Below are 22,297 nucleotides of genomic sequence, written 5' to 3' on the forward strand. Positions count from 1 at the left end.
AATACTTTATCTAGTGGTTCCACTGGTGCTGCTAGGTTTCTATAAGGCCAAAATCCATGTTCTTCTCAGCACAATGAAAAAGGGTATATTAAGGATATAGACTGACTCATTTAGCAAATAACAAAACTACCACACTAAAGGGTTAAGACTCAAGCATCTTTACAACATATGTTTTTTTTTTTTTTAGAAGAAGAGATATTCAATTAAGTTTACTGTAGCAATTACAATTCTTGAAGTCGAAGTATAGGAACTGCTGAGAATTTTAAATGTGCAGCTCAAATGCAACCGAAGAGGCAAATTTAGGTATCTTGCTGAAAACATCCCCAATTCCCTCTCCTTTGAGCTTCTCCTGTCAAGAGGCTATAAATTTACGGAGTCAATACTTCTCAAAACCTACTCTCTCAAGTCCCAGTTTCTGAATTACACAAAATGCATGCTGGCCTCTGGTGACCCAGAGAGAAGCTCAAAGCGGGAATTTGACAGTGACTTTGAAAGAAATTACTACTGCAGTTCTTCCCTTGGCAGAGTGCCTTGTGGAATGAAACGAAACAAGCTGCGATGCATAGGTTGCTAACGTGCAAATACTTGTCTGTGCTCAGCCTGCTTTCCATGAGACTCGAAATGATAAGCAACACCAACTCTTCCAATTAACACCAAGATGTGTTGAAACTCAGGCACCATCAATTCCTACACTTTTTCCTCTGAGAGATCACTCCCAGACCTTTGTGCTGAGCTTCTGAGTGAAGGCCGTTATTCAATTAGCCCACTTTCATACTGTATTGTGCTTCTACGAATCTTTTCTTCCTATGCTTTTCTCTGCATTTTAAGCATCCTTCTGCTTTTTAAAAGAAACTGTGGAACTTACAGAGGCTATCTTGGAGGTATTTTTTTCATTATAACCTCATGATAAGCAAAGCTACACATGGCTCTTAGGGTGCGTTTAACTTAGGCTTCAAATTCTGTTTGGAGTCCCGAGTGAAATATGGTCATCACAGAAGGATGGGGAAGTGAAGCATCATTTAGGTGACTTTGCCTTCAAATCTTTGCCCAGCAAATGTCCTTCAGAGCTCATTTGTCCTATAATGTACCATTCTCCTTCTCCCAAGCAATATATTCTTAGAAAAACTCCTGCTCTCCACAAACAAAAGATTTTAAATGATGTATCACTACGTTTCACAAAGTGGAATTTATAACTTTTTAATTTTTCTTTTTCCTCCTTCAAAATACTGCTGGGAATTTTTTACTTGGAATGCTTATAGATCCTGAAAAGCAACTTGGACAAAACTCTCAATCCTTCTAGAACTGGAGTTTGGAAAACAATTTTCAGACAACTTTCTATGGAGCCACCTTGACCTACTTGCCGGGTGGTGAAGGTTAAGCAGCCAGATTTCTATGAACATCACCCCTACTGCCTTCCAATTGCCTCTGCTCTTACATAAGATTTTTTGGGGCGTGGGAGTGGAGGGTTGTGGAAATACCTCTGCAACAAAACAAGAGTATGAAACCCCCTGCTTTATAATAGTCCTCCTAAAAGGTCTTCTAGTTTCTGATTATTTCTAGGGAAGAACTGTGTCCATCTTATATATATTTATGTGCAAGGCTAATAGCAAGAGCGTTTCTTATAAGCTGATGTGTACTTTCCTATGACTTTCATTCAACTTTATTGACTCTGTGCATGCCATTATGCTAGGAGCAAATGACAACAAAAAGATTTGTTAAAGATTGTCTACCCTTAAATGTTTTGAAACTGAAGCCGGGAAGACAAGAAAGCCAAAATACACATATTTACAATTCCATGCAGAAAAAGATGTGAAAGAAAGTGTAAGGAAAGAACTAAGAGAATTTCAGATGAATTTGGTATTCCCTCTGTTTCCAAACAGGCAGTAGTGTCAACAATAAAACCAATGACACAGCCAAGTTCAAAAGCAAGAGTAAAAGGTCCATATAACAAAAATGGAGTGTACGAACAAGATGGCAAGCAGTGCTGATGGTCACGGGCTTTTGGGATCCATAACTAGAAATAAGCAATGATTAGCCCCTTCCAAGGGATAACCAGGGCTAAATTTACTTGTACAGGAGAAGGAGCCCCTAAGCCAGGTAGAGAACTTCATGTCAGAAGCCTGGATGTGCTCTTCGTGTAGACAGTAGTAGCTGAAGTTTGGTTTGGTTTGGTTTGGTTTGAAATGATGACGTTTTGCCTGTAGTGAGAGCTTTATCTGAAACGGGTCTCCAGAGGCTGTTAGGCATCATGGACTGAAACTACCAAAGGACACTTGGGTTCATGATTGGGTTTGCAATTTCCTCATTATGGATTAAAACCCCAACTTTCAGGGGTGCTGCAGTGGCTCAGATTGTTAAGCATCTGTCTTGGGCTCAGGTCATGATCTCCAGGTCCTGGGATCAAGCCCCACATAGAGCTCCCAACTCAGAGGGGAGTCTGCTTCTCCCTCTTCCTCTGCCTCTCCCCTTCCTGTGTGCTCTCTCTCTCTCTCTTAAGTGAATAAATAAAAATGCTTTTTAAAAAATAAAGTAAAATAAATAAAACTCAAAATTCCAGCCTGGTAATCTGATTCTGAACTGGGAGCTGTATGAACCACATGGAGATGATCACAAAACTTTTAGGGCAGTTGGAGACAAAGAGGAAAAACAGGAGAAGCAAACCCTTTCCATTGAAACTAAGTCTACAAATATTTCAAATTTCCAAAATTTCAAAAAATTTCCAATAAATAGCTATATCAAGAAAACAAACAAAATTAATATTCACCCCAGATAAAATTTGACAAATGAAACAGTTTTATTAAGACTTTAAAGTTGATACAGTCAATCCTTATTATTTGTGGATTCCAATAATCATGAATTCACCATTTCTCTAGAAATTTGTCCCTGGCCATTTGCAGACATGTGCAGAGTGGCAAAAAAATTTCAGTTGTCCAGCCAGCACATTCCCAGCTGAGGTGGTGCCTTCTTGTTTCAGCTCCTCTACTGTAAACAAGTGTCTTTTTCACAATTTACGTAATGCAAATTTTTTACATTTTTCTGTTTTTTTAATGGTGATTTTTAAAGTGCCCCCCCAAGCATAGTGCTGAAGTGCTGTCTGGTATTTCTAAGCACAAGAAGGCGGGATGTGCCTCATGGAGAAAATGTGTGTTACATAAGCTTTGTTCAGGCATGAATTATAATGTTCTTGGCTGTGAGTTCAATGTTAATGTATCAATAGATATTAAATAAGGTGTCTTTAAACAGAAACACACATAAAACAAGATTATATATTGGTTGGTTGGCTGATGTATGAGCAGAGACTCATTGGGACTGTGAGCAATGATAGTATTTTCTAATTCAGTGTTTATGGTGACTTAATAGAAAATAACCACCATGAATAATGAGAATTGACTGCATGTGTTTAAAAGAAACACATTGGGGGAAAAAAAACTACTGAAAATAAACAGTAAACGAGAGGGGAAACCAGGCAAAGATGAAGTAATATATTGATGAACAAAGAAAATAAACTATTAGAAATTGTACAATAAAAGAATATTGTAACTGAAACAAAAATCTCATTAAATGAGATGAATTCCCGACTGGACACAAAGAGAGAACTAGTGAATTTGAAGATAACAATTAGAAATTTACCCAAAATACAGCTCAAACTTCCAGGTACCTGATATGACAGAGCCTTTAAGAGATAGAGATCAAATAAAATATTCACTCTCTATATACATGTAAGAGGAACTTTCAAAGAAGAGAATGGGGGACATGACATTTCAAATATTCCAGAAGGGAATTCTGAGGACCAGAGTCCTCAGACTAGAATTGTGGCTGAAGAGAAAAAATAAAATACAGACCTACACATGTCATAGTCTTCGACATCAGAAGAATAGTCTGACATGAAAGAAAAGGGGAAAATACTAAAAGCTACCAGAGGAACAACAAATAACCCATAAAGGAATGAAAATTAGACTAAAGGCAAACACTTCTCCATCACCAAGAATCTAGAAGATAATGAGTGCTAATTGAGAAGTGCTAGTAGAAAAGAAGTATCAGTGTAGAATTTGGTACCCTCAACTATCAATCAATGCTATAGGCAAAACCCAAAATGTGTTCCGATATACAAAGACAGGAGACTTCATTACTCACAGATTTTCACTAAAATAATTATTACAGGATGAGTTTCAGAAAGAAAAAGGTAGACTCTAAGAAACCATACAGGCATACAAAAAAACAATGATGATCCTGCAGGGGTGTGAGAGCGTGTCTGTGTATGCATGTTTGTTTCATTACTAATATTCCTAGTTCTCCATTTCTAATTAGCATATGAGAGTATGGAACTTTTCTAACCAAGTTAGACAATACCATGTAAATGAGGAGCGTTGGCCACTGAAATATGAACTGAAATGATATATATTATTTTCAGGGGGAAACAATCAAGGTCAGTTTCATAATGGCCACACTCTTCTGCCTTGTAGTAGTGACCAAGGAGACCTCGTGTTCCAAAACCTCGCTTCTCACAGGTGGTTTGGGAACCAGCAGCATTAGCATCATCTGGGCTCACATGAGAACTGAAAGAGTCTTGGGTTCCATCCAGGTCTGCAAGTCAGAATCATCATTGTAAGGAGATCCCTCAGATGACACGTCTGTGCATTAAAGTTTTAAGCACTGTTCAACCAGTTAATACATCCTCTCCCAATATAAGTCACTGAGTTACCCCACAGATACCCCACAGTTACAGCTGCTGTGCAGAATCAGAGATTCTATGAGTGTGAGATGAATCTTTACTGAATTAAGCCGAGTAGATTTTGGAGATAGTCTACATTTTCAAAATCACCTAACGGGGGGCACCTGGGTGGCTCAGTCAATTAAGCATTATCCTTTGGCTCAGGTCATGATCTCAGGGTCCTGGGATCAAGCCCTGAGTCAGGCTCCTTGCTCAGTGGGGAATTGCTTGAGATTCCTTCTCTCCCTTTGCTGCCCTCTACCCCCAGCACTCATGCTCACTGGCTCTTGAGCTCTCAAATAAATAGAATCTTAAAAAAAAAAAAAAAAAAAATCACCCAACCTATGCTAACAGCGGTAGTTAAGGTGGTAGTAGAGAGAAGGGTCCCCCAAATATACCCATTCCTTATTCCCCATAACTTGAGAATATATGTCGCATTGCATATCAAAAGGAATTTACCAAAGTAATTAAGGTTGCAGACCTTAAGACAGGAAGAGTGGCCTGAATTATCTAGGTGGGTCTACTCTAGTCATGTGACACCTTAATAGCAAAGAATTTACAGGAGCTGGAGGCAGAAAAGATATGACAGAAGAAGTCAGAGAGACCACAGCATAGAAAGGCTTTTAAACACTGTGACTGGCTCTGAAGCAGAGGGGGCCCTGCTCAAGGACCAGAGAGAGAAACCTCTAGGAGCCTGTTTGCCTCCAGCTGATCTAGCATGGAAAGAGGGACCTCTGTCCTACAACCGCAAATAATTGAATTTGGCCGAAAACCCAAATGAACTTAGAAGTGGATTCATCTCCTGGCTCCAGAAAGCAACTTAGCCTTTCCAACACCTTGCTTTGGCCTCAAGAAAGAAAACTGTAAGGAAGTCAGGGACCTAGTCAGCAACACTCTACCTGGACTTCTTTCTTCCAGAATTGTGAGATAATCAATCTGGGTTTATGGTAATGGTTAAGGGAGCAACAGAAAAATGAAGTCATGGGGCGCCTGGGTGGCCGAATTGGTTGAGCATATGCCTTTGGCTCAAGTTACGATCTTGGGGTCCTGAGATTGAGCCCTGATGTTGGGCTCCCTATCTCTCTTCCCACTGCCCCTCTCCCCATTCACTTGTGCTCCCTCGCTCTCAAATAAATAAATAAAATCTTTTAAAAAAAGAAATAAATTGAATACAGTCAGTAAACCAATGGTTGAACACAACTTGTTTTCAATTAATGTTTGTGTATTAACAGCATTGTGATGTTTAGTAGATATTAAGATCTTTGCAGTATTTGAGAAGAGGATGGAAACACCAAATACAGTGAGATTTTTACAAAATTCAAGTTGGTTATCAAAAACTTTAAAGTACCCATTTAAGGGGCGCCTGGGTGGCTCAGTGGGTTAAGCCGCTGCCTTTGGCTCAGGTCATGATCTCAGGGTCCTGGGATCGAGTCCCGCATCGGGCTCTCTGCTCAGCAGGGAGCCTGCTTCCTTCTCTCTCTCTCTCTCTGCCTGCCTCTCAGTGTACTTGTAATTTCTCTCTGTCAAATAAATAAATAAAATCTTTAAAAAAAAAAAAAGTACCCATTTAAAGAATGGAAATGCAATCTATAATTTCCAAACTAGCAGAAGAAATACTAGAAAACAAAGAGAATCTTGCCAACTTAATAGAAGTTTGGGAAGAAGGAAAAAAATAGCAAAGAAAAGCCAGAGTAAACAGAAAATACAAAACAAGATAGTGGTTGCTCAAACTTAACAAAGCAATTCCACAGTTTTTTTTCAGTGATTGTTTCTATTCTCAGCCCCACACGAATTATATATATTCTCTTGATTCCATATCCTTGCCAATGCTTGATATTATATGACCTTAAATTGTCTAATCCTGTGGGTATATTCCTGGAATATACCCAACTTGGTCACATATATTACAGTTTATGTATGTCTGGTTTGGGTTTCCTAATATTTTATTCAGGTCTTCTGCATGGATGTTTATGAGTAATTTTCTTTCATATACAATCCCTACCTGGTAATCCTTACCCATTTTGATAAAATGGGAAGCGTTCCTTCTTTTTCTAGTCTTTGGAAGAATTTATTTCAGATTGTGATTGTCTGATCCTTTCATGTCTAGTAGACTTTGCTTGTAAAGTCATGAGCAAAGTTTTTTTCTTTGTGAGAAGATTTTTAATTACTGATTGAATTTCTTTAAAGGCTATATGAAGTAGAGCGTGGTAGTAAAAAGAATGAAATTTGGGGCCACACTCTCCGTGTTCAGTCTCAATGTTGAGTTACTAACTATATAAAAGTCATTTAACCTCATGGTGCCTCGGTTGTCCCAGCTGTAAAATAGGACACGTAGTTGTGTCATGAGGACTAAGTAAGTTGATATAGGTAACCCACGTAGGACAGCACTAAATTCATAGTAAATGCTAAATGTTTATTTTTATTTTCGTTATTTCTATTTCTTCTTGAGTATTTTTTTCCTTTTGAACAGATTTTGCCTAAGACTAAATTTTCATATGTTATGGGCATGAAGCTGGTCATGCTTTTCTGTTACTATCTTTTATATCTGTGCTCTTTTTGTGTCCATTAATTGTGTTTCGGATTTGTTTTTTTTTTTTTTTTTCTTTTCATCTTACCGTTTAATAACATTTTCAGAAATTTATCTATTTTATTAGTCTTTTCAATGGCCAAACTTCAGCTTTCTTGAGTCTATGGTTTCTATATTTTTCGTTTCATTGATCTTTGTATTCTTTGCATTTGTATTATTTATATTTCATCTGCTTTCTTTGGATTTTTTTATTGTGCTTTCCCTATTTTTTTAGGTGTGATGCTCAGTGTATTAAGTTTCAGACTATCTTGTTTTCCCATATAAATGTTCAACCAAATACTGCTTTGGTTGCTTCCCATAGTGCAATAAAGAGAATTTCATTATTCAGTTCTAGGTATTTATAATTTGAAGCAAAAGTAATGGAAATTTGACAGTTATTTACTAGTCTACTAACTTCCAAATATATGACAGTTTTCAAATAATCTTTATTGGTCTCTAACTGTTATATTCTAATTTTGTTAAAAGTGATTTTTTTAACTCAATTTCTTTGAAGTTTGTTAATATTTTCTTTATAACCTAACATCCACGTGTTGTTGGAGAAAACATGCAATCCCTGATCTAGAGGCGTAAGCTTCTATGTATGAGTATATCAAACATTTTAAATGTGCTTTTCAAATCTCTTACTTCAACGATTTTTTTAACCTGCTGGAGAGAAGGATTTTTGAAGTGTTCTACTTTGTTGGCTAATTTGCCAATTTCACCTTGTGATCTCTTTGAATTCTTTCGAACATGTCCTATTAATAGATATGCATTCTAAAAAGGTTTTATTCCTGGGGAATTTTACCTTTATTCATAATGTAGTGACCATATTTATCAGTAGTAGTGCTTTTTGCCTCAAAATCTATTTTGTCTGATATTATTATAGCTAGTCTACATTTCATTATGTTAGATTTATCTCATATATCATTTTCATTCTTTTACTTTCAATATATCTCTAAGTTTAAGTATCTTGTGTAACTTTACACAAGATTTGTGTAACAGATTAAATTGTAATCTGGACATCTTTGCTTTCTTCACTCTTAGCATTTACTATGATTAATGATAAAATCAGAATTGTGTCTACCAGCAGATTTTGGGATCTCTAGTTCCTACTTCAACATTTTTTTTTTAATTTAATTTGATTTTATTTTTAAGGATTTTATTTATTTATTTGACAGACAGAGGTCACAAGTAGGCAGAGAGGCAGGCAAAGAGAGGGTGGGGGAAGCAGGCTTCCTGCTGAGCAGAGAGCCCGATGTGGGGCTCGATCCCAGGACCCTGAGATCATGACCTGAGCCGAAGGCAGAGGCTTTAACCCACTGAGCCACCCAGGTGTCCCTCAACATTTCTTTTCTCCTTGTTTGCCTTCTTTGAACTACTGAGACTTTTTTATTACACTTTTCCATCTACTGGTTTTAAAGTTATACATCATTTGCTATTCTTTTAGCGGTTATTCTATATCTCAATATGCATACCAAAGAGCTAAAGTTAAGTAGTATCTGTACCTACCTATCAAACAATTCAAGTCTTTGAAAACATTTTCACTCTAATTACCCTCCTGGAAACTTATATGCCTTTGTTGTCAAGTGTTTGGGCTCCATTTTTATTAACCCCACAGATTAGATGTTTTGTGTAGTCAGTGCTTTATACAGTCAGCTCATCTTTATTAGCCCCACAGATTACTCCATATAGTCAATGTTTATTTAGCTATACTTGAAATAGTCCATTTTCTTTGATCTCTATTCTTTCTTAAGTCCTAGATATTCAAGGCTCATTTTTTTGTCTGGAGTACATCCTTTAGAAGTTCTTTCAGTGAGGGTTAAATGGAAATAAGTGCTCTTGGTTTTCTTGTTGTTTGTGTAAAGTATCTGTACTTAGTTCTCTTAAATATTAATTTTGCTGTGAAAATAATTATCTCTCTTAACACTTTAAAGAGGTGTGCATTGACTTCTAATTCCCATATTTGCTGTTGAGAAGCCAGTTGGCATTCTAATTGTTTTTCCTTTGTCTTTTCTGTTACTTCTTTTATGATTTTATCTTTATTACTGGTATTCTGCAGTTAGCTATGATCTGTGTAGAACAGATCATTTGTTTATGCTGTGTGATTTTCATTGGACTTTCTGGTGCAGGATTTGTATTTTTAATTTTTTTAAATTATTTTTCCAAGAAAATTCTTGGAAAATAATTTTCTCATGCTTTCTATATCTTTGCCTCTCTGTACTGTGTGTCTTCTGTAATTTCAACTCTTCTCCCTTTTTATTTTCAACTCTTCTTTCCATTTAACAATGTGTCTTCCTTACTGCCTAATGTCCTCCTTAATGCCCATCACCCCATCCCCCCTACCCATCTCACCTTTCTCAACCCTCAGTTTGTTTCCTAGAGTCACGAGTCTCTCATGATATTCTCCCCATCTATTAAGTCTCTAAGCCTTTCTGTATATTTTATTTGCCTACCTTCCATTTTAACATTTTTTAAGAATTCTCCTTTAGCATATTAAATTTTATTTTGTATTCTGTGTCTGATAATTTTCCTACATGAATTTTTTGTGTTTCCTTATTTCTACTGTCTCCTTTTCATGTCACATTTTTTTCCTCATATGTTTTGTGATATTTCTATGTGCTTTCATGATTGTTGAAATTTAAGACCACTCTCCTTGTAGCCTAGGTTAGTGTGTGTACTTTCTGGGAGAACTACATCTGCTTTTGAGGGAGAGGATGTTGGGATGGGGTAGAGATCAGAATGAATCAAGACCACTTTATACAAAGTTCTTCACTGTCTGTTTTGTGTGAATTGTGTCCCAGATTCTCTTGAGTCCTGTTATTCGGAATTCTGAAGGAGACTTTTGCCCCATTCCTCATAGGCAAGTTTCCTTGTTTTTCTCTGTGAAGCTGAGTGCTTTTGTTTTGCTGGTATCATCCCATTTTTGTTGTTGTTGTTGTTTTTGTTTGTTAATAAACTCTGCTATTCACAGAAGTTTTAGGTTCACAGCAAAATTAGGCAGAAAGATTTCCCATGTGCCTATGCCTAGCACAAGCAGAGTCTTAGCAACTAAGCCTAAGCTAGCAACAACCCTCACTGGAGTGGGGGTGCATTTATTACTATTTATTTATTTAACACTTATTACAATCAGTTGACTTACATTGACATATAATCACCCAAAGTCCATAGCTTACATTATGGCTCATTCTTGTTATTGTATATTCTATGGGTTTGGACAAATGGATAATTTCATACGTCCACCATTGTAGTATCATACAGAGAAGTTACAGTGCAGTAAAAATCCCTGTGGTCTATCCATCACTCTCTTCTTCATAACCCAGAAACCACTAATCTCCTTACTATCTCCATATTTTGGCCTTTTGCAGAAACGGAGTGGGGTTTTTTCTCCCCTTTTCCTAGTCCTCTCTGAGGGTTTTGTCTTAAGGTCTAGGCATTAGGTGGGGGATCTTGATACTCTTCCACAGCTTACAGTCCATAAATGTTATCCCTTGTACCCTCTCTTAGAGGCTATGAAAATGGAAATCTCTAAACCACCAGGAAACCAGCAGATCCCTTTAGGATATCCATTAATTTCCTCTCTGAATTCATGCTTTCTCATTCCTTTTGTCTCTGAGAAAAGCTCCTTGCCAACTCAGCTGTCCATTTAACATTTCTTTTATTTTATTTTTATGAATTATGGTGTTTTTAGGTGTTCTGTGGTAAGAAGCTTCCTCAAAGAATCTAGTCCTACATTTTGTTATGTCTAGAAGTCCCTTCATCCAGTCTTTGATTGGATTGAGTAACAGATACTTCTCTGGCATAAAGTTTGTTCCAGGCTCATCATAGGCCCTTAGTAAGCCAAAAATAAAATACAGGTTGGTTAGTCCAAGAATGAAAGTAGTTACAGGGTGCTACAGCATCTCAGAAGGAGTTGCCTGGCACAGGCGGAGAATGGGAAGCTGTCAGGGAAGATGACCAGGAAGTGATACCTAAGATTTAAGGAGTCAGCTGGGTGATTATGGAAGCCATATTGGATAAAATCAGTCAGAGGAACTCAGCATTGAGGGAATGACAAGTATTCCAATGTAAAGTGTGGGGAGGTTGGAGAGAAGTCTGGAGAACTGAGCCTTTAGAACAGAAAAGTGCGGTCAGCTCTCGCAGAAACATGCTAAGGTATTTGTCACACTGCCACACCACACTGAACAGGAAAAACAGGTTGAAAGAGTTCTAAGGAATACTGACAGTGTGCCTCATGGCTCTTTCCTTTGTCACCTTGTCTGGATTCATGCTTAAAGGGAAACAAAATATGAAGAGAAGTAATCTCTATCCAGAAGTTGTCTTCTAATTTCAAATTTTCTGCCACTCTCCCTGTAATCCTGTAGCTTGATATATGGCCTCAATACCCACCCTCCTCCTTCAAATGGTGAGCATCACAAAGTCAGGGAGTATATCCGACTATTCCCCATAGCCTGTTTTTTGGCAAGTGTCTCTGTTTTTTGAACATATATAATTAACAGTTATTGGGGTTGATGAAGTAGAAAGCATTATTATTCATCCAAAACTGACTCTAGATAAGTTGAATCCATCTGCATCCCTCTTTACCTTAGCCTCCTGCTGCCCACTGAAGGAAATGGAAGGTTTATAGGCAGAAGACAAGAGAATCAACTTTGGAGCAATGAGCTCTTCAGGATGAGTCTGGAGCTCGGAGGCCATGCTTTAAGTTTCAAAGGACAACCTGAAAACACTGGGCTTTAGGGGTCAGAAAATATATTTCTCTAATTCCTTTTTGGTTTCTTAAAATATGTCCGTGGTCCAAGATCAACAAACTAAGAAGTATGAGCACATAGGAACAAAGCTGAGTGTTGTCATCCATTAAACTTATAACCCAGTACATTTGGCACGTGATATTGTTTGATTAGATTCATATGTTAAGGCATTCAGATAAGTCACTTTAATTAAAATGATGCTTAAACAACGAAATAAAGTAGTTCTGGAGATAGCAAGACAATGGGGAAGGCAAACCTGGATGAAAAAAACCCAATCTGAAGTCCTTCTGAAGTCCCCCTAAATCTATGTAGCCCAATACCTCCAATAATAGCCATAGCAAACACTTGTTGAGTACTTACCATGTGCCCATATGGATTTAAACTTACCTTAACCCATTTGTGTTCCATTAGCCCACAAATCTACCATAGGACAGTACCAGCCACCTTTCCACCAGGGTAAATCTTGAGACCCTAGGCAGGGATAGACCTTTCCCTTTCATTTAAGAGCTGACTCCTTTCACTGTGTTCTGAAAATGGCACCCAATGGTCCATTCAATGGCTATAACTAGAAGCTGGCCAGAGAAGGATTAAAGGAGCAGTGATGGACCCATCCTCCTGGGCGAGGTCAAAAGAGAGAGGAGAGAAGGCAGAGATTTGATTAGTGATGCATGTAAGTCCTAAGCCCCTAGGAGTAAAAGAAAGGGCAAAAGGAAGGAAATTTAGAAGGGAACTGCGAAAAGATAGCAAACAACTTCTAGGTCCTTACCCAAAGAGTGCCTAGTGGTTATTTCAAGCCATTCACAGTACTGTATCATCTGCCTCCAAAAAGGAGCCCTTATTAGATACAATGCCAGGAAAACAGACAAGCTCTCGGGATTCACTGGCAGTCAAAATGAAGTGAAGCTTGCGGGGCACATCAGGCGGTTTGTGCCAGACAGTGATGGAGAGAAGGTGAGGCAAGAATGTGGGGGTTTCCTCTCAATTTTCTAACATGGTATTTATCCTGAATTGCTCTAGACAGTGTCCTTTTTCATTTTTCTTTCAAGTGACTGGTACAAACCCCGCATGTTCTGGAAGACAATTTCAGTCTTCATATTTGCTCCTTTGTAATATGCCAAGCTATAGTACCCTTTCCCAATAAATAGAAACAGTGAAATTGTTATGCAGTTGTGACAGTTTAAGTATCTATCAGCTAAAATATTCCCTTTGTATAGTCTTTCCTCTAATTTGACTCTCTGCCACAAATATTTTGGTAAATGCAGTTTGAAAACAACAACAACAACAACAACAACAACAAAAAAACCCTATGTAATTGTGTGCTTATAAAATGAAATTGTGTGCTATGTCCCAAAAAAGATTATAAATGACCACTTCCAATATGCTGATTTGGAAGGGCAGGGGAAAACGTTTATTTTAAAACTATAAAAAAATCATAAAAAGGTAGAAATACTGATTTAAGAAAAGATACTGCTAAATTGGAGCTAATTCAAAGAAAGGGACTAAAAATAATAAAAGGCCTCAAGGAATGAATATTTTCAAAATTGAGAGAATTTAAGAGTCTAACATGACAAACTACAACCAGTCTTACAAATACCTCTGGGGAATTAGATTCCAAGAGTCTGCATTGTTCAAAGGAGAAAAAATAAAAGTACTGAAATAAAAGCTACCCAAAGGAAAAAAAAAAAAGAACTTCTAAAACTAAATGTTTTAAATGTTTTTGCTTAGATCAGCATTCAGATGCCTGGAGTCATTAAAAACTAGCCAGGCAAAGCATTTGTTTCCAGATAACAAGTTCTAATCAAGTAAGTTGGGTGTGGTTAATGATTTATTATATCATACATTTTTGAATCTTTTATGTCTGGACCTGAATGACACACTGGAGTGGTTTAGAGCTATTCAGTATACCCGTAATCAGTGTTCACTTAGGAGGCACAGAGTAGGGCACAGCCAAAGTCTGAATAAACTAGAGAGTTTCATACTATGTTACAGGGTCCCAAATCTGTAAAGATGTTCTTTGATTGAGCCTAAACCTGATCCAGAGTAAGGCATTAAAATGATTAATGATTAGATTTTGTGGGGACTTACCCTTAAAGATGTTATTTTCCAAACGTGTTGACGGTTTGGAAGAAGAATAAAGAAAATCAGCACATCTTTTACACCAGGAAAAAAAAGAGAACAAAACAAGGACTTTTAAATAGGTCTTGTATAGGAAAATGTCATGTCCTAAGAAAGTCTGTTGGCATTTTCAAAAAGGAGGAAGAACGAGCCAAGAATGACCTCTACCTTCTATAACACCACCCTCCAGATTGGACCCCATTTTCTGCACTTTGCACTCACAATGATGTGTTAGAGATTTAAATATTGTGTTCTTGAAATATAATAGAATTGCCTCCATACAGACTGTCTAGACAGGGCAGGGATGTCTGTTTAATTTCATTTTATGTAGCAGCTAACAGTCTTTTACAAATAAATGATTTTGATGATGATGTTGATGTTACTGTAAGCAGGTGGCCAGAATTTGGGGGATAAAGCTTGATACCTTAACATTAGCCCTTTATAGTGCATGCATATAACATGGAGTGTTATATAAAATTTACAAATGTCTGGCTATTTATTGAATAATAAATAATTTCAGCACATTTTATGTTTCTTAATATTACCCTGTTAAATTTGTTGATGTGAAGGAGGAAATATCAATCTGCCTGTTCAGAAAGCAGGCAAGAATCCCTACTCACTTTTCCTAGTGTCTGAAATGCACAAGTATTCTTGTATATTTGTATTTTAAAGAAAGGGTATTTAGATGTCTCAGCAATGAGAAAGCTATCAAGATTTAGATTTCCTGCAAGAGATGAGAAAATAGAGTTGGAGTTTCTACAATGAAAAATAGCACCTCTATTTCATTTAGTTCATGTTGTAGTCACTCATTCTTTTAACAAACACTGAGTACTATTCTATGAAACAACCCAGCCAAAGATTCCTGTCCTTCTGGAGCTTATGCTTCCGCAGAAGGAGACAGACAATTAAAAATGAGCATGATAAAGGAGTAAATTATATGGTATACTTGAAAGTGATTAAGTATGACGGGGGAAAAAGGAAAAGTTGAGAGGATAAGTAGGAATCAGTAATGGGAGTGGATGTTGTAATTTTACGGAGATTACTCAGGGTAGGTCTATTGAGAAGGTGATATTTGAGCAAAAACTTGTTGGAGGTGAGGTAATTAGCCACTTGGAATCTGAGCAAAGAAAATTCCAGGCAGAGAGAATAGATAAAACTTGTGTCCTAAGGTAAAAGCATTCCTGTAGTATTCAAGAGAGAGCTGGGAATCCAGTGTGGCTGGAACCAAGTGAAAAATGATGACAGTAGGGGGTGATGGGGTCAGATCTTTACCTCCAGCTAAGATGAAGATTTTGGCTTTTATCTGAGTGAATCGCAAAGTTGTAGCAGAAAGTTTATACAATTTGCTCTGTGCTTTAATAAGCTCATTCTGGCTGCTACACTGACAAAAGTCTCTAGGAGAGCAGGGTAGAAAACAGACCATCAGTTAGGAGACTATGGCAATAATGCAGGTGACATAATGATGGCCCAGACTAGGCTGTGGTCAGAGTCTACATACTTTGTCTAAAAAACCAGTCTTTCCCAATGGATCAGCTGTGGGAGTCAAGGATGACTCTAAGGCACTGGTTCATAAAGTGTGGTCACCAAACTAGCGGCATTAGAATCATCAGGGAACTTGTAGAAATGCATGTTCTTGGACCTAACCCCAGATCTACCGAATCAGAAACTCTGGAGGGTGGGGTCCCAGCAACCTTGTATTTTTCACAAGCCCTCCAGGTGTCTCTGATACATCCTCAAGCTTGAGAACCACTGCCTGAAAAGAATGGAGTTGACTGTGACTGGGAAGGATCTGGGGAGGGAACAGATCCGGGGAGAGGAAAAGGATCAGGGGTTCAGGTTTGGACCCGTGAGCGGGTGACGTTTTAGATCTCCAGATGGTGAGGAAGCCCTTGTGTATCAAAGTCTGAAATTCAGGAGAGGAGTCTGAGATGGAAATAGAAATTGAAACATTGGTTCTGTTTCTGAGAATTAAATACCATATTACATGGGTTGTATCAGTGGATATTTGCTGTTTAGTTGTTTCCCCTTAACTTTTTTTAAATATTATCTTTATAATTTTATTCTTTATATTTTGTATTATTTAAATTTTGTGAGTTAACACATAATACAAGATTGGTTTCTGAAGTAGAACTTAGTAATTCATCACTTACCTATGATACCCAGTGCTCATCACCGTGAGTGCCCTCTTTAATCCCGATCATCCTTCTAGCCTATCCCCCACCAACCTTCCTCCACCAACCCTCAGTTTGTTCTCCATCATCAAGAGTCTCTTATGGCTCGTGGCTTGTTTCCCTCTCTCCTTTTTTTCTTTTCCCCTTTCCTATACGGTTGTCTGTTTTCCTTCTTAAATTCCACATATGAGTGAGGTCATATGGTATTTGTCTTCCTCTGACTGACTGACTTCATTTAGCATAATACTCTCTAGCTCCATCCACATCATTGCAAATGGCAAGATGTCATTCTTTTTAATGGCTGAATAATGTTCCTCTGTGTGTGTGTGCGCACGCGCGCGTGTGTGTGTGTACCAAATCTTCTTTATCCATTCATCAATCAATGGATGTTTGGGCTCTCTCCATACTTAACCTGGCAGGCGAAATACCATGATCACCCTAACTCTGAATAAAAGAAGCAGAGAGCCAAGTAATGGAGACAAAAATATACAAACAGGACAGCCTGCCATCTACTTAAGTGTGCTAAGACATTTGTAAGCTCTAGGTATATATTTTTCCAGATCCTCCATCCATTTATTGTGAAGGAAACTTATAATCTCTTCCTATTTTACCATCAGTACATCAAGGATTCCCAATGTTTCTTGGATAAAACTGAGAACTAGTAAGTTTTTCTAAAGTCATCAAGTAGCTGATACATTTCTCTATATGTTTATATCATGAAGTAGCAATCCCAAATTGCTAGCAAAGAAAGCAAATGCCTTACTAAGCAGCTCTGGTTTCCTGCATGGAACCGTTTATGAGGAACGAGTGGATAGGGCAGGATGAAGGGGCAATAAAAAATTCAGAAAAACAGTTACAAGATAGGGAAGTAGAGTGGGAAGCATAGATTTCTTCCATGGCTACAGTTCATGTGGCCACCTAAACACATTTTCTGTGTTTTCTTGATTATTATCAGTTATTAATAGTGACTCTGTAAACAAAACCACAGAATCAGAATATGGCTCTCCTATAATACATTAAGTGAAACAGCAAAAGTTACCAGAAGAGGTCACCATCGAATGACAGAGGTAAAGCAGAGACGTGTCCCTCTGGAAAGAAAATGTCTTCCTTAAAAAGAGAGAAAATAAAGAAATCTATTTTCTGTATTATTTTTTCAAAATCATCTTAAAGGCCTTTCAGATGCTCCCACCTTAGCTGCCGAGAGATCATCTTTTATATTCCATCCAGTGGGTAAACTCTGGAAAGCCTAACTCCCTTTTATCCCACAATGTAATCTGATCCACCTATCATCATCAGGGGACATCTGGGATCCATCTTATCTTTCCCACTGGCTAGTTGATTAACCAGAAAGTGTTTTGAATTGGATTCATATATGGCAGAACTCCACGGATTTTATGAATTATAATGGGAGCAAATAAGAGGTCAGATTTTTATTTCTGTCCTTTTAAAGAAAAAAATTCTGTTGCTATTCACATCGAGTATTTAAAAATTGGAGAGAAAAACTGTGATATTGTATTAATGGCTAAATATAGTAATTCATGGGATCCTCTATTTTAAACAAAATACATTTTTTTTTCAGAGTGAGGAAGTCCTGAGTCAGTACACTGATACAGGCTTGTCAATCCACAGGCAGATTACAATTAGTTGGAAGTAGACAGAAGGCCAGGGAAAGTGTTAGATTGCTCTTTCTTGCCCCATCTCCACTTGATGGCGTTTCTAGAGACATACGAGAGGCTGGAAGTTGGGGACCTTTAATCCAGGGCATCTTTCCCACACCATGTTTTTTGCCACATTCCTGATGGAGGATGTGTCTGGTTCAAATAGCCATTAGACTTTTCAATAATCTTAATTGTTTTCATCATTACTACCTATGAGCCAGGTTCAGTGCATAAGTATATAAATCATTCACTTGTTTTCTTCTTTCATTATCCTCACTGAAAACTCATGATTCTTACTAATAAGATTTTATGAGACCCAAAATCACAGTGTTCATATCCATTACCTTCTACATTCAGTATAACCTAAGGAAAACCACATCTCATGGGCAGAGCTGTTGACGTGGTATCATAAAGCATCTCTCCAGAAGCTAATATTTCAAAGGTGATGCCCAGGATAAGACAGTAAATATTTTTTCAAAACAATTAGGGCATCTGTTTCTAAATCTGATTTCTGGGGGGATTAGGAAAAATAGTGGTCTCATGAACCAAATTATAATTAAAAGCTAGAAACTTGGTATAGGGTGAATCTCTATACAAATGAGAGCTGTTCTGCTGTAATTATTATGATCATACTGGAGGGACAAGAAGCTATGATGACTCTGCTTGAGTTTCTGCGCCTGCAGCTGGGTGATCCCAGCTGTATCGGGGTTCAACGAGGGTCTTGAACTATGCTTGAGATGTTTTGGGTTCAACAAAGGAGCTTTTGCCAAATCCTTCTTCCCTTAATTTTTAAACATGTGTATTTCAAGGGAAATTTGATTCATATGTTTCTGATTCATTTACACTTAAATCATCAAAATGTTATTTTGTAAGAGCTATTTGATGTCCAAGAAGCTTTCTGAACCTGTTTTATAAGTCCTCTTAAATCCTTTTTCTTAAAACAGGAAGTTGCATTTTGCCAAGTACAAATAAACTAAAACATTAAAAAGGTTCAAGTTCAGTTTCCAACTCTCAACGCCAGGTTTTAAGTACATTCTCAATTTAGCAAAATGTATTTTCCCACCCCTACAAAAATATGGGTGGAAGAAAAGGCAGTAATGATAAAAGTGAGTTAAGGAATTCCCAAGCATTATTATTCTCAGGGACATTTCTCCACTTGTGAAAGTTCACGAAACCTGTAACAGATACTCTTGCACTGATACAGGTGAGTTGAGAACAGGACCAACAGTCAGCTCCTCGATTTTCTGTTTACTGTTTTCATCACAGAAAAAGAAAACCTAAAAGTGTTAATATTATAACTTTTTGCTTATTTTACTTTTGAATGCCTTTGAGTCTTCTTTATTTTAGTAAAGATGGCAAGATTCAACACATTTGGTTGAATAGAAGGGACTGTAAGAGACTAGGCAGTTTTATGTCCTTACTAAGATGATGTAACATCAATTTAAAAACATAACTGACACTCTTCTCGGAATTGGATAAGTGCAGAAAATTATCTCTGGTTCATACTAAGGGGTCTCTTAATTATATATTACACTCATTACTTTAATGCAGAGATGATTCAGCCTGACCCTGTAATTCCCTTACCACTGATTCACTTTCATTTCTAGAAAAAAGAGGTGAAGATTAATTATGAGAGGGGTTTGTGACCATTCTAAACAATTTCCCCGGCGTTCTACTTTCCTTAGTCCACTTCAGCATTTCTTTTGCGCTACTGAGAAATCATGTGATTCTTGAGATGGCAGATATTATGCAACTGAAAACACTTAATTTAAACATCATTGACTGGGGGCACCAAGTGGCTCAGTCAGTTGAATGTCCAACTCTTGTATTCAACTCTTGTATTCATGATCTCAGGGTCATGAGATCAAGTCCCCTGTCAGGTTCCATACTCAGCGGGGAGTCTGCTTGAAATTCTCTCTCCCCTCGCTCTGCGCCACGCCCCCCCACAACTTGTATGCACTCTCTCTCTCTCAGAAAAATAAAATAAAATAAACATTATTAACTAAGCTATCAGTTCTGATGTAGGAGCTCACATTCAGTGGTCACCAAGGAAACTTGTTGATCATAGATAGCAGCTTTTATTAATAGTCTCTGTTGTGTCTCAGATGGGGGAACTTTAGGAAGAGGATGTGTAGATTGGAAGGCAATGTTCAGTCATAGGGTTATCTCAGGACAGAAGCTAATGAATGAGGGCTAAGCAGATTTGTAAACAAGTTGTGGTCTTGTTTTTAACATGAACCCATGAAGAGTGACTGCTAAAATCTGTTTTTGCTTTTATTTTGGAATACATGATCTGAAAGGAGCCTGCATTAAAACACTGAAGTTCAGACAGTTTGTGTTACCATCGTACAACTTACCTGTTGTGTGATTCATGGCATAGTTTTGTAGGGTGTGGTTTTTGTTTTAGTTCTCATGAGGAAAGACTAACTATCACAAAAGACAAAGTACAGCATGCTTATTAGCTGATAGGTTTTTTAAAAATTTTTTAAGTTGTAGCCTATCATTTACAAAATTAATAAGTAATGAATTTTTTTTTAAAGATTTATTTATTTGACAGACAGAGATCACAAGTAGGCAGAGAGGCAGGCAGAGAGAGAGGCGGAAGCAGGCTCCCTGCTGGGCAGAGAGCCTGATGCGGGGCTCGATCCCAGGACCCTGAGACCACGACCTGAGCTGAAGGCAGAGGCTTAACCCACTGAGCCACCCAGGCACCCCAATAAGTAATGAATTTTAATTATACTTTTTTTCAACAGGCGCCCGGCTAGCTCAGTCGGTAGAGCATGAGACTCTTAATTATACTTTTTTTCAGACAATATTTGAAATCACTTAAGCCTCATTGGGTACCTATGTGTCTATACCTATATTATATAATTTTTCCCTTAATACTATATTTTATTCACTCCAGGAACATGTATTATAATATCAGTAAAATACCTTTGAGATTTTGTATTGCATTTTAAACTATTTTGTGTTTATCCACCATCTTGGCTAGAAAGAATTTATGCTGCCCCAAATATTAAAACCTTACATGTGGCTTGGTATTACCACTAAAGTTTGAAAAAAGAGTCAGAAATTCCCTTTTATAAAATAGAGTAATGCTATTCTCACCGTGCTTCTTTAAAGAGATTTTCAGAGAAAGCAACCTTGTATAAGAAGAACCCTTAAAAATGATGATGTGGTAACCAAGACCTGCTAAAGGCCACATGCAAACCCCTATTTGAGGTTTTTAAAAAAATTATATAAAAGGCCTTTCAACAAATGAATAGGCTTTTTTTTTTTTTAAGATTTTATTTATCTGAGAGTGAGAAAGAGAAAGAAAGCACAAGTGGGGTATAGGGACAGAGGAGGATGGACAAGCAGACTCCCCGCTGAGCAGGGAGCCCAAAGTAGGATTCCATCCCAGGACCCTGGGATCTTGACATGAGCCGAAGCCAGATGCTTAATTGAGCCACCCAGGCTCCCCAACAAATGGATATTCTATAATCTTCCATACTAAATTCTAATCTGAACACATGGAGAATGAAATAAATATATGCAAAAGGCTTTCTGAGGAATGGGTGATTCTTGCCTTTTTCAAGTTGAGTATCATTTGCTTTCACTAAAATGTATCAGGTTTTAGATAATAGCCATCCTGGGTTATAGTTTTAATTTTAAAATGCCCTTTATAAGATATACATTTAAAGCATTCTTATTTTCCACTGGTCTCTGCCAATGTGATTTAAAATTCAAATTCAGAGAATCTCGTAATTCTCCAGCTTTTTCTCTTCAGTGGGTTCATTGAATAATCATAGTAATAGCTACCATGTACGTTCTTTCTTATGCCAGTATTTGGCTGACATAAGCCCATGAAATTCTCACAGTGACCTTGAAGGCTAAGTAGTATTATTGCCTCTGTTTAAACAAAAGGAAACCTAGTCTCAGAGAGACTCACTATATCATAGCTTTGCTCCCATCTGAGAAGTCCAAACCTTTGCACTCTGCTGTGTTGCCTTATGCTAAGGAAATTCTGATATAAATGCTCTTTTCTCTTTTTTGCTCCCCATATTTAATTCTAAATACCATGCAGCCTAAGTTTTAGAAAAACTCACAATTACACAAAAAATGTTTGAAGGAAGCTTTGTGCTGTGAGCTGTTATAATACTGTCATAGCTTTCATTATTAGAACTGAAAGCAGCAGACATGTTTTTTGACTAACCCTCTGACTTTAGTAAGGTCTACTGAAGTTACAAGGAAATCAAAATGGTATTTCATTGGGGAGGGATCCGTGGACCAATCAACATATTTCAGAAAATAGATTCCAGGGTGACGACTTAACCAACGAAATGAGTATC

At 37.5% G+C, this 22,297-nt stretch overlaps 1 protein-coding gene across 2 annotated transcripts in view; it reads left to right on the plus strand.

Annotated features, from left to right (window-relative positions):
* The window catches only part of LOC309846444 (ADAMTS-like protein 1), a 393,439-nt gene that overhangs the window by 66,300 nt on the left and 304,842 nt on the right, over positions 1–22,297 (plus strand). The window lies entirely within an intron of this gene.

Source organism: Mustela nivalis, assembly GCF_964662115.1.
Source record: "Mustela nivalis genome assembly, chromosome: 13".
NCBI lineage: Eukaryota > Metazoa > Chordata > Mammalia > Carnivora > Mustelidae > Mustela > Mustela nivalis.